Source organism: Heloderma suspectum, chromosome 1, assembly GCF_057233095.1.
Source record: "Heloderma suspectum isolate Gila_16-S chromosome 1, 16-S_ref, whole genome shotgun sequence".
NCBI classification, from domain to species: Eukaryota; Metazoa; Chordata; class Lepidosauria; order Squamata; family Helodermatidae; genus Heloderma; species Heloderma suspectum.
In genome coordinates, this window is record NC_139458.1 from 169516873 (window position 1) to 169529832 (window position 12960).

Genomic DNA, 12960 nt, shown 5'->3' on the forward strand with positions numbered 1-12960 from the left:
CTCCATTGATTTCAGTGGGTCTGCTGTAAGTATGACTAAGTCTGGATCCAGCCCAATGTTGTTACTTGGTAGTCCTTCTTGGAGAGTGAATTTCACAATGACGACACCACCTGTGTTCATTGCTAGAGCACAAATGTTGCATATAGAAAGTCCCAGTTCATTTTTCAGCTAAAAGCATCCTAGACAGCAGGACTGGGAAAGGTCCTGCTGTCAGGGCCTTCTCAGTGGTCGCTCCATGACTGTGGAACTTACTTTATTAGGAGATTTGCCAAGCCGCTTCCTTTTAGGCATGCTCTGAGGACTTTGTTTTGGAAGGATTTTAAACTGCCTTGTTTTAAGTGGCTGTTTCTTATACTGAATTTGTATGGTTTTTAATTGCATTACTTCTACCACTTTAATATGGGGGTTTGTTTTAAAATACAGGGTATAAGTACATAAAATGAGCACTTGGAAAGTAACCCCCTCAGAGTAGAATAGAATAGACTGACAGTATAAGGCAGCTTCATATGTTCTGTTGTGTAACTTCACAACTCTATCAGTATTGTATCCTTCATCCTTTACCTAAAAAACTGTTCCTTTCCTTTCCCTTATTACGTTTCTATACCGCCCAATAGCCAAAGCTCTCTGGGTGGGTTACAAAGATTACAATCCTTAAAAATATAGTATTATGCATAATATAAAAATAAAAAGGTGTCCCCAACCAGTCGTGTCCGACTCTAGGGTGCGGTGCTCATCCTCGTTTCTAAGCCGAAGAGCCAGCGCTGTCCGAAGACGCTTCCATGGTCATGTGGCCGGCATGACTGAACACTGAGGTGCACGGAACGCTGTTACCTTTCCCGCCGAAGCGGTACCTATTTATCTACTTGCAATTTCTTGCTTTCAAACTGCTAGGTTGGCAGGAGCTGGGACTGAAGACGGGAGCTCACTCCGTCACGCGGCACTCGGGTCTCAAACTGCTGTCCTGCCGACCTTCCGGTCTGCAGTTCAGCGTCTTAACCACTAAGCCACCGCGGCCCCTTAATATATATTAATATAAAAATATAAAATAAAATATAAAATATATTTTATAATATAATATTAATATAAAAATAGCCTATTGCAAACCTTGCTGCAATGCTAGAATGCTAATAACTTCATGGAGCTTCCACATGGATGAATGGTAAAAATATGCTTAATACTACTAGGCAACCAGGCACCAAAGATGGATGGGAATTATGAAAACACTGTATGTACCTGCTCTTTCCTGGCTTTTAAATATGCTTTATTGTTTGCCAAAGGATAGGCAGGGTGTTTTTCTCTCTTAAAGGAAAAAGGAATAGGCCTTTGCTTTTTCATCTCTGTGGTTTAAGAGAAAGATGGGTAAAAGTGATTGTGGAACTTTTAACTGCTACTTTTTCATCTCATCTGCCTTTTCTAATTAGTTTGAAGTGCTTCTGTTCTTTTCCTGGGGACAGGGAGGGTGGATGGGCAGGAGTAGCATGGGACACTCTTGTGATTGGTTTGTTCTTAAGGAGAGGAAGTGGTTAAGTGTTAAATGTTCTGTTTAGGCTACTTTGTTTGTAGGAACTTGTTTCCAGTTGCTATTGGACACTTTCATTTCCCCCTCCCTCCTTCAGCAGCTGCAATGGAAGCATTTGTTTAGCTATGTACATCTAAACTGTGAATCCCTTCTGAAACTGAAAGAGCCTAAAGACAGCAGGGACTCCAGTCATAGTACAGTACTGCTGAGCTTATTAGTGTTGGCACCTAGAAAAACCTGGAGAACTTCACAGTATCACGAAAAAAACTCCAGGGTGGTCACTTTCCTTTTCTTTAAGTCTCTTGGAAAAAAGGAGCACCAGACCTCCTCACCCTTTCCTGCCGTTGCTTCCATCATTCCAGCACCTTTGCTTTGTGCAAAGTTATCTGTATCTCATTGGGTTGTGATTCGGCATCCTTACAAGGGAAGGTAGTGAATCATTATAGGAGAAGCTTTCCATTTGTTAGCAGGCACAGTTTCAACTTTTGGGAAGCAGGCCTCCGTTTAGGTGCATTGCCTGAAGCCACCAAGGGTCTCTTGATAGCCCCTCTTGTACTCAACAACACAGAGAGCTGGGAAAAGGTCCATGCTGTCTTTCTAGGACTTCACTTGGCACCTGATATTCTCAATGCTTCTGTGACTGGCCTAGACATCAACTGGTGTTACAGAAGCTCCACCCACACTCCAGTAAGAAATGGAGCTCTGCTTTTACAGAGCCACTTTTTAATGGACAAAGGCACCTTATTTTCAAAGATGCCTAATAGGCATAAATCAACAGACACAAGAGTTCCTCACATGGCGGTAAGGGATGAGGAAAACTTCTCCTGTTACTTTCTGCCTATTATGCAGATATTATGTGTCTTGTTTATAAAAAGTTTGCAACTCCAGGCAGTTCCACAGGCACTGACAGGTAGCTCACCCCTCTGCTGGTCCCCTGTACTTACTTGAAGAAAGACACTATTCATATACAAATTATAACTGAATCATAAACTAAAATGAAAATGAGGTGGTGATCCCAATAATATTCATTATTTAGATGTATAGCTCTATGTAATAAACCAGTATGTCTGCATCTCTACCCTGTGAGGTAGGACAGGCTGCAAGATACTAGGTGAGCTCAAGAGCCCTGCAGCCATTTCTTCCAGCCACGTGGCTGTTCATAGATCTGACGTAGCAGTGGCAAAAGTAAGGGGGTGCACAATGAGGGAAACAGAGCGTGGTTGGCTGCTCCAGAGAGCCCCGCTGGCTGCTTTCTCACTGCCGCAAATACCGCGGTGGGAGAGCGGCTGGTGGGGCTCTCCAGAGCTGGAGGCAGCAGGGCAGTAGTGGCAGGCCCTCCTAGCAGGGACAGGGAAGCAGCGCAGTTTCTCTCTCCTCCCACTCTGCTGCCTGATGTGGGTGCCTCACCCTGCTTTGTGGGAGGGCCAGCCCTGATTCAAATCATAATCCAGAACCTTCATCCATTTCCAAAGGCTTGGATAAAGAAATGCATCTTGACTTGCTGATGAAATGCATACACTGAAGGCATGAGACAAAGCTCATGTCCTGCCTCAGAAATTCCCTTTGCCTTTTCTTTGCCTCCACTCACCCCAAACTTATTTTTCTGGTGCCACCACTGCTTTAATCAAGATGGCAGATTTCTGTGTTCCCAACCCTATGCTGTAGCACACAGTTGGGAGGTGGGTAATTTCTTTCCTACCCATGATACTTCTGTGCTGTACATGGGAAACCATTGAGGCTGCTTGTCTTTTCCCTCTTGGGTCTCTTGAGCCTTTAATTGTTGAGGAACAAGCAGGTGAATTCAACAGGTGAAGCTTTTTCCAGCTGGCAGATGGTAAAAACAAACAAACTACCAGCTGATTTTCCTGCTGCCAGGAAGTTGTTAAAAACATAAAATGCCTTCCAGGGACAAATGGAAACACTAGAACATAACCAGATGGACTGGGTAGACTGCTCAGATCCCTGACAGCTATGTGGACTGGTAGGGCATCAACATGGGTGGAAGCACTTTGATAAGGTTTGGGTTTCCAGGTTCACACCCTATAACTTTAAGTGTCATGCTGCAAACATGCTGTCAGGTGTGGCTTCTGCCATCATGGCATCGCTCTGTGGGGAAAAGACGCATATGGTGACAGTTCTTCAAGGTAGAGAAGCCCTCTTCAGATCTGGACATGGCAAAAAATAGCTTGTATTTGCACAGTGGTGGGGGTTGGTTTTAGTGGAATGGAGCATCTGACCCCAAATTGGAGCCAGGACCAAACCATCTTGCCTAGCAGCCATTTAAGACATCCTTATTTTTAGTAGTACCAGTGAAGCAGTGCAAAATCCAAGAGGTATTGAACCCTTTTTTGCAGCTTTCCATGGGAGCTTGGAGAATGGCTGACTTCTTGGAATGTATAGAGTAGACCAGATTTCCTTAACCTGGTGCTCTCCAGTCAGATGTGTTGGACTCCATGGCCCATGCTGACTGGGAATATAGGAGATGTAGTCCAACACATCTGGAGGGCACCACATTGAGGAAGACTATTTAGCCATGTGGCGCTGCAATGTTTCTTGGCCTGGCACTGATTAGGGCTGCCTGCAAAACATCCAGAGCAGCACCAAATTAATGCTGAGGTGATGTTGACATACTTGAGACTCATCATCTCCTCTACCAGACTAAAAATGCATATTAGATGTTTAATAACAGGTAAACGTTGTCATAAGGGAGTGAGGATTATTCTGAATGTAAAGTAAGGGTGGGCAGTTTGTGGCCCTCCAAATGTTTTGGCCTACAGCTCCCATCAGCCCTAGCCACCATAGCCAATGGTGAGGGATGATGGGAACTGTAGGCCAAACCATTGGAGGGCAACAAGTTGCTCACCCCTGATCTAAAAGAAAACAAAGGTTATAAGACAAGGAGATAATGCAAAGAGGTTGCAAGCTATGCATGTTTGAAAAACGCGATTCATTCTTTATAATGTCATCATAAGAAACTTAATTGCATATGCAGAAAAAGGATTGTTTACTTTTATATAGGCTTCTAAGATGAGAAGCTATTTTGTCTGCTTGTGTGTGGATGCCTCAGTTTCCCCTTCTGCTTGTATACTTTGTCAGAAAGAAACCATACTGTAGAATGGTTTAGCCAGTGACGGCTGGTACAGATAATATATTTTTCCAAGACAGGAAAGCACATTTGTCCTCTTTTTGTATGCATATTAATTATTATTTTCCCCACTGCACGGCTTTCACTGTCAGACCTGATTTTCCGGGCTTCAATAGTGCTTCGGGAGGTACCTGTTAAAACCTCCCTACTGAGCTGCAAGCAGTGCTTCTGTGACAGACTCTAGGGAGGAAACAGGCTCCAGTTTCGTCTGCAGCATCACTGATGACGAAAGACATTTCCTCCTTTCCTTATGCCAGTGCCAGCTGGGAACTATTTAAAAACACACACACGCACGCACGCACGCACGCATGCACGCACGCACGAAGCTGCCTTCTATGAGGCCAGGCTCTTTGCCCATCTTACCCAGTATTATCTAATCCAGCAGTGCAGAACCTCAGGTCCAGGGCCCAAATGCAGCCCTCATGGTCCCAATCCAGTTCTCCAGCATTCCGCAGATGAATATGCCCCCTTTCCCTGGCTCCACCTTCTTCCCCTGGCTCCATTCCCTTTTCCACAATCACCTATCACTACAGCTTTTCTGCAATTTTATCCCCATTCTAAAAGGGTGAGATGCCTCTTGTAAGGCTGAGTTACTGGCAGCTAAAATATGCTGGTATTTTTGGCCCCGCCCTTTTGCCTTTGGCCCCTCCCACCACTGGGATGTGGCCCCCGAGTGCTTCTTTGAAATTGAATTTGGCCCTCAGGCTGAAAGAGTTTTCCCACCCCTGGTCTAATCTGAGCAGCAAGAGCTCTCCAGGATCACAGTGATGAAGAAGTCTTTACCGTTATGTGATATCCTTCTAACTGGAGATGCCAGGGACAGAACCTGGGACCATTTGCCTCTGAAGTGTAAGCTCTACTACAGAGCTAGGGGCCCTGATAATGACAATTTTGTTCAGGAAAATATTAACAGTTACTTACCTGCTCTATGGATGCAAAACCTTTATAGAAAAAAAAAATATAGTGCAAAGTGAACTTTCTCCAGCAATTTCAAAAGCGTTTTTGTATTTTTTGAATGTTATCCCTGGAGGGATGGCACTCCTGTGTTCCTGCATTACAGTATACATATTCTTTTAAAAGGTATCATGTGACTTTTCCCCTGCTGCAAGGCTATCCTCACCACAGCAAGTTTCTCCCCAGTCTTCATTACATTTGTTCCATGGTTTTTCACTGTGGCAGAATTGGGGTTACCACCACCACAGTGCTAAGGGGGCGGGGAGGAAAAAATAAATGATTGCCTTGTTCATTCTCTGTGATAGGCAGGCTTGAAAACCTAATAACACTATTTCTTTTCATCCTTTACAATCTGTGACATAGTAATATCACTCCATCCCTTCTTTTGTGCCTTTTGTAGAGCTCTTCCTGTGTTTGTCTGAGACATCCCAGATCTTGTGTAAACTAGCAGAATATTATGGGGTTTGGGTCCTGAATAAACCAATCCTGCATTGATGTTTTGCACTGATATCCAAAAACACGCTGTGAATTATTTACAGAACAAAAGGTAATGCCTGCCACAGAGGTTGATTCAGACATGACTTCTCAGTCAAGTGCAATAGAAGAGTAGGGAGGGAATGGGATGAGGCAGGACAAAAGTAAGAGGAGCACAGTGCTAGGATTATTATTTCTCCATACACCTTGGTAGTCTGAACAATACAAATAGAATGATTATCCACCCTCAAGGCGAAATGTAAGAGTTGCGTCATTTCTTAGGGGCTGGTGATAGGACAATTTCGTCTTTTGATTATATAATGTTACTGCATATTGCATCCATCACCTAATCTTTGGCAACCAAATTCTGTGTGCTGTTGTGCATTGGCTTTGCTAAATTAACCCTATATGTCTGCATAGTTCAAAGAAGCAGGGAAGGGCATTTAACAGGCAACAAAATCAGAATCAGAACTTAGTTTGACATGCTTCTAAGTATTAAGATGACTATACTGATCTAGAATCAAAGTGGCTGCATTACTTTGAAGGAGTGTTTTTGCATTTATTCTGGGATGCTGAGTGTGGTGGCCACCTCAGGCAGCTGATGACCTTGCATAGCCTTTGGTTTCCAGGTTCAAGTCCTAGTATCTCCACTGAAAAAGAATTCAAGTAGAAGGGAAAGAGCTCTGCTGGAGATGCATGCTGTTGCTGCCTCCTACCACTATTCCATCTAACCCACTGTTGTCTACTCTGTCAGTCTTTCCTGCAAAAACGTTTCCACTCCAAAAGTTTTCTGCTACTTCTGCATGCAAAGCAAATACTCACAGAGGTAATGTGATGTGGTAGTAACCTAAGTCCCATTCATTTCAATGGAGCTACTCTAAGTAGGACTTATGTTGGATTTTAGCCCTGAGTATAAGACTAGGACCTGGGTTCTAAACCCCACTCAGCCACTGAAGCTCATTAGATAACCTTAGGCTAGTCACTATTTCTTCACAGAACCTACTCAAGGTTGTTGTGAGGATAAAATAGGGGGAAACATGTATGCTACACTGAGATCCTTAAAGGAAATGTGGAATAAAATATAAAAAGAGAGCCAGTGTGATGTAATGGTGTGTTGGACTGGGACTGGGAAGGCCTGGGTTTTAATCCCACTCGGCCATGAAGCTCACTAGGTGACTTTGGGCCAGACACTGACTCTCAGCCTAACATATCACATCAGGTTGTTGTAAGGATAAAATGAAGAGGGGAAGAATCTTGTAGGCAACCTTAGGCTCCTTGGAGGAAAAGTGGGAAATGAATTAATAAATAGCAATAACAGTTGGTTGTACTGTTAGTCAATGCTAATGCATCAGTGCAATACAGCACAGTCTATGCCCCTGTCTAATAGGGATGGGCCTATTAGTGGCAGCACCCATGTTTTACATGCAAAAGGTCCCAGGTTCAATCCCTGGCATCTTCAGGTAGGGCTGGGAAAGACTCCCATCTGAAACCCTGGAGATCCACCACCAGTCAGTGTAGAGAAGACTGAGGTAGATGGATGGCCCAGTGAATAGAGATGTCTGGATTTTGTCAAATCTGTACCATGTGTGTTTCATGGATTGTGGGGTATCATTCAATCCATTGTCTGTTCACAAATGAATTTGGAATTTTTTTCCCGTTATGCAGAAAAATACACAAATAATTCCGTAAGAGGGTTCGCAACAATTTATGTAATTTACGTTAGTACGCAACATTTAGCATATTGTCCCCCATTCCATTCAACTTTTCCTCACATATATTTTCCAGGATGGCATATGTCTCAGTAGAAGCCTGCATATTTTCCTATCAATAAAGTTGTGTAAATTTCATGAAATAAATAAAAAAAAAAAGATCCAGAAGTCCACAGACTCCAGGCGACCTGAGGTGGCTGGTCCATAGCAGATTCCGCAGGTCGGGTTCTTAGAAATCCAAACTCATTTTAGTCCATCTCTAATTTCTCCAGCACCCCTACCACTGATCTGGCTAGATATAAGAAACCTTGCTATGTCCTACCACTCAGCTATGGTCCATCCCCATGCTGTTAGGGGTGTACGAAATCCACTTACCGTTCCGATCAGGGCATCAGCTGGGGGGGGGGAGGAAGTGCTCCATCCCTCCCCCCGGAATCCTCGACAGCGGGGGAGGTGATCCGGTCCTGTCCTCCCCCAGAATCCTGGCCGGCCAGCTCTGCTCCATGGTGGCTCCACGGAGAAGCTGGCCAGGGCCGTCCACGGCCGGACTTCTGGCCACGGATGGGCTGCTGCGGACGTAAATGGTGGCCACCATAGTGGCCGCCATTTGCGTCCTTCCAGGCTGCTGTGATAGGCTGTGTAAGTATTTATGTAGCCTATCACGGCATGCCCCAACTCCCCCAAACAATGGCGTACGCAAAAAAAAAAGGGAACCGCAAATAGCGTAGTGAGTGCTATTTGCGTCTCTCTTTTTTTTTTTGCCATAAAAGCCTACGTAAATATTTACATAGGATAAAACGGCGAAAAAAAAGAATGCAAATAGCGCCCACTACGCTATTTGCGGTTCCCTTTTTTCCCCCCGCCGTAATTGCCTACGTAAATATTTACGTAGGCTAGAACAGTGAAAAATAGGGAATGCAAATGGTGGCCACCGTAGCCGCCACCATTTGCGTACGCCGTTTTTTTTGGGGGGGGGGTTGGGGCATGCCGTGATAGGCTACGTAAATACTTATGTAGCCTATCACAGCTCGAAGGATGGCAATGCAAGCACAAGCCCGTCCGCGGCCGGCCAGGAGACCAACCGCCGCTGCCGCCTCCACCCCAGGTAAGTTCCATCCCTGGGGATTCCGTGGGGGGCAGGGGCGGGGAGGGCAGGAGGCCGTTGGAATCCATGGCGGAATTCTCTGCCATCCCTAAATCTGATGGCAGTCAAAGTTTGATGGCAGTCAGTAGCCTGATTCAGTAATAAGATTGCTTCATATGTATGAGAATCTTGAAAGCAGGGGTCAAATTACCAGGAAACCAGTGGGGGAATGGTCCCCTTATTTTTTGTGATCCTTCTCCAGTTAATGATTTAGAAGGCTAAAGGGCAGGTATGATTTGGCTAAAATTGGAAGGTGCGACTTATAGATTTCATTAAGGCCCCCCCTTACAGCGGACACATGGGTAGAAAAACTGATGGAAGACCAGTATGAATTAGATCAATTCAGTATGAATTAATCTATTACTATCTTTGGCCCAAATTACATGTTGCAGGGAGATGGGGTTTGGCAATGCACATGCTTCCCTTTATAACATGCAGTTTGGGCCTGTGGAATTAACTATTACTTTAGAATAAGCTCATTTACACTCCCCTGAAATACTGTCTGTGGCTCTGAAGGCCTCACAGTTAAATGTTCCTGCATGACCCTAAGACTCTGTGGAGTCTGCAGGTTCCTGTAGGCCAGCCAGGGCAAGGCATTATAATGTACAATCCCTGAGGACCAGTCAGAATGGATGCCTATTGTGGGCAAGTTCAAATATAAATAGGGAGGGGCATTTTTCTACTGTAGGTTGTTTAAAGGAAAATCACAATAGGCTAAAAATAATAAATGTAGGTGGCTGGATACCAAATTTCCCCATTCAAGGAGAGTTTCATGCTGACACTGTTATGGCTCAATGCCACATCTTGGCATTTAGGGCACGTTTGCCCCTTTCAAGGTTTAGAAACCACTAACTAGTGAATGCAGTGGTGTCTTGGAACACTTGTCATTTTTGTGTTTAAAAATCATTGTAGCCTTCCCCTCATCTGCCCCCTGCACATCCCGTTTTGCCCTCTCTGAGGCTGGAGCAGCAAGGGCTGTGGAGGTTTCCGTGCTCACAATGGGGACACTTGCGAGGGTGGACCTCCTTCTCCAAGGTCAGTCCTTCCTTTCTGACCTTGGAGAGGGAGATCCTTTCTATCTTATGGCCCTGGGATGCCTTCCCAGGGGCCTTAAGATTTCAGCCTGTGTCAAAGTATATGTTACTGAAAGAATTATATTCCTCCCTTCTATACCCCTTCCTCCCCTTCCTTCTTCTTCCTGTGTAGTCTCTTCAGTGTTGAATTATAGATCATGAACTAATGGGACAGGGACCTTCTTTCTTCTTATTCTCTGTAAAGTGCCATGCTCATTGACAACACATATTATTATATTATATTATATTATATTATATTATTTATTATTATTATTTATTTACAATATTTATATACCACTCCACATCAGAAGATTTTGGAGTGGTGAACAACATGATAAAAGAATAAAACAACAGGTTAAAATAGTTAAAACAGTTTTTAAAAAAAGACAAACCCCAACAAAGTGAAATTTAATATTATTATATTATTATTATACATTATTAACATTATTATTATATTCTGTCAATTTATCTACGTAGTGCCTAAACTTCACTACGACTAAGAAGGGCTATTTTGTTTATTTACAATGATAGGTAAAAGAAATGTTAAAAGCGGCGCGGGGGGGGGGGTCCTTCAACCAAGGAAGTAACAATAAATATGGTCGTGGGGAAATATCTTTCCCTCCCATCTGAAGTATTCTTCAAACTTCAAGTAGACCTTGAAGTATTCTTCCTTTCAAAATACTTTTCTGTGCTGCATTTGTGTACGATGTTAGTTGCCTTGCCAGTCTCAAGCTGGCACTGTGGGTTTTCTGTAATCACTGAGCTGAGAAAAAGGAGAGGGAGAGGCAGTTGCCCTTTATTTTATAATGCTTATCGTTCCTAAGTTGAACAAGACTTCAGTAGTTTCATGCATAACTCTTCTTGCTAGCCAAGCAAGTCGATACCTTAGATACCAGATTTAAAATATGTGACCCCACATCATAATGCTTGTAGCTTCACTCTGTGGGTCACATCATCAAATGTGACAGTTTTCATTCACAGAAAAAAAACTGGCTTTAGGTCTAAAGTACAACCTGCATGTAGATCAGGGGTGGGCAACTTGTGGTCCTCCAGATGTTGGACTGCTACTCCCAGCATCCTTCACCATTGGCAGTGCTGACTACGGCTGATGGGAGTTACAGTCCAACAACTTCTGGAGAGGCACAGGTTGCCCACACCTATGTAGATTATAATGTGTGACAATTATATATGGGTGTGCATTTAACTGAATGTACATGTAAGAAACCATGGCCAACTGCAGCTTCCCTCTGTGTGTACAGAGTGTGTGTACATTCAGCAAAATACATGCATGTGTACAGATGATTGTCAACCATAATAATCTATGTGCAGGTTTCACCCTTTTCCCTAGGTGAAAATGTATAATGTGCGAAGGGGCCCTAGGATATGAAAGCAAAGGTTAGGATAAGGTTTGTGAATGTTTCTCCCTTAAAAACAATCTTTCTTAAAGAAATGGACAAGTTTAGTCTGAACCTTTCCTTCCTTGGAGCTGATAGGAGATTGTTATTTGACATATTATTGTCTATCTGTTTGGACCAAAAAGGTACTTATTTAGTTCAACAACAAGTTGCTACATCTTTAAGAACATAAGAAGAGCCATGCTGGATCAGACCAAGGTCCATCTAGTCCCAAATTCTGTTCACACAGTGCCTAACCAGCTGCCTGTGGTTCTGTTCCATTTACGGTGCAATCCTTTGCATGTCTATGGGGAAGTAAGACCTATGGAATTCAATGGGAATTACTCCTGGATTGCAGCCTTAGGCAAAAAATGCAGTTACTGGGGTTGTTGATATTCACAATTCACCTTAGTCCAGCTTACTACACTATACACTCATAGGGTTGTATCCAGTGGTGCCCTTCTGTGAAAGGGAAGTTTCTTACCGTGAATTCCTGTTCTTGGTATCTTCTGTAGGACATCCCAGACATCTGGGTTAGCCCCTCTCTCTGATTGGCAGGTAGGGTCTAATAGCAATGATCTCCACAGAAAGGGGCTACCCAGTCCTCCCAGACCAAAACTGGAAGAACTGAAGCCACACCGCATTCCCATCATGCCAGTCACTGTCAGTTGCCCTCGATTACTAAGGAATAAATCGTGGAACTAACATTAAACCAACGTGAGAACATGATGGCCTGGTTTGCACGATCACTGCATCTTAAATAACTAAGCCCACATGGCTGCTCTTGTTGATAGAAGCTTGACCCCAAAAGGCAGCTGTAGTGGCCACGCCTCTGAGCGAATGGGTTGTAATTCCTAAAGGAGGCACCTTCCCCAGAGACTGATATGCCAGAACAATGCAGCCCTTCAACCATCTAGAAATAGTTGAAACAGATACCTTTCCCCCCAAATAAGACTTGTGGAAAGAGACAAACAAGGGCTCTGTTTTTCTTATAGAAGCAGTACTATCTACATGGAGTCACGGTGCCTTTTTGACATCTAATCTATACCAGCCCTTTTCCTCTAGATGTATAGGCTTTGGACAAAAAGAAGGCAAAACTGCTTCTTGGACCCTATGGAACACTTGGGGCACAATCCTATGCACGTTTAGAGAGAAAAAGTCCTACAGCTCCCAGCATGCCCCAGCCAGCATTGCTGGCTGGGGCATGCTGGAAGCTTTAGGACTTTTTTTTCTGTCTCAACATGCATAGTATTGTGCCCTTAATTAACTTTGGGTAGAAGGAAGGACTGGTTCTTAACACCACCATATGCTGATGGAACTCAGTGGGACTTACTTCTTTGAAAAGATGCACAGGATGTTCCCCATTCTTTTTAGCCCCTCCTGTCTTCCAAATAGGATGATGATGATGATAATAAACACCTAACCAATATACACTAGGAGCCCATGATACTTGCACAACTACATTCCACACAGTAGTCACAGTGAGTGTAGAATATGGGAGAAGATTTATATTTTGCCAGAGGAAGAAAGCTGTAGTTTAGTGTTAGG

General features: G+C 43.8%; 1 long non-coding RNA gene across 1 annotated transcript in view; it reads left to right on the plus strand.

Moving 5' to 3' along the window:
* Window positions 1-730: 730 nt before the first annotated feature.
* LOC146358396 (uncharacterized) overlaps window positions 731-12960 on the plus strand; it is a 52101-nt gene continuing 39871 nt past the window's right edge. The window contains exon 1 of the long non-coding RNA XR_014784324.1: window positions 731-847. This is a non-coding gene — a long non-coding RNA (uncharacterized LOC146358396). The remainder of the gene's footprint in view (window positions 848-12960) is intronic.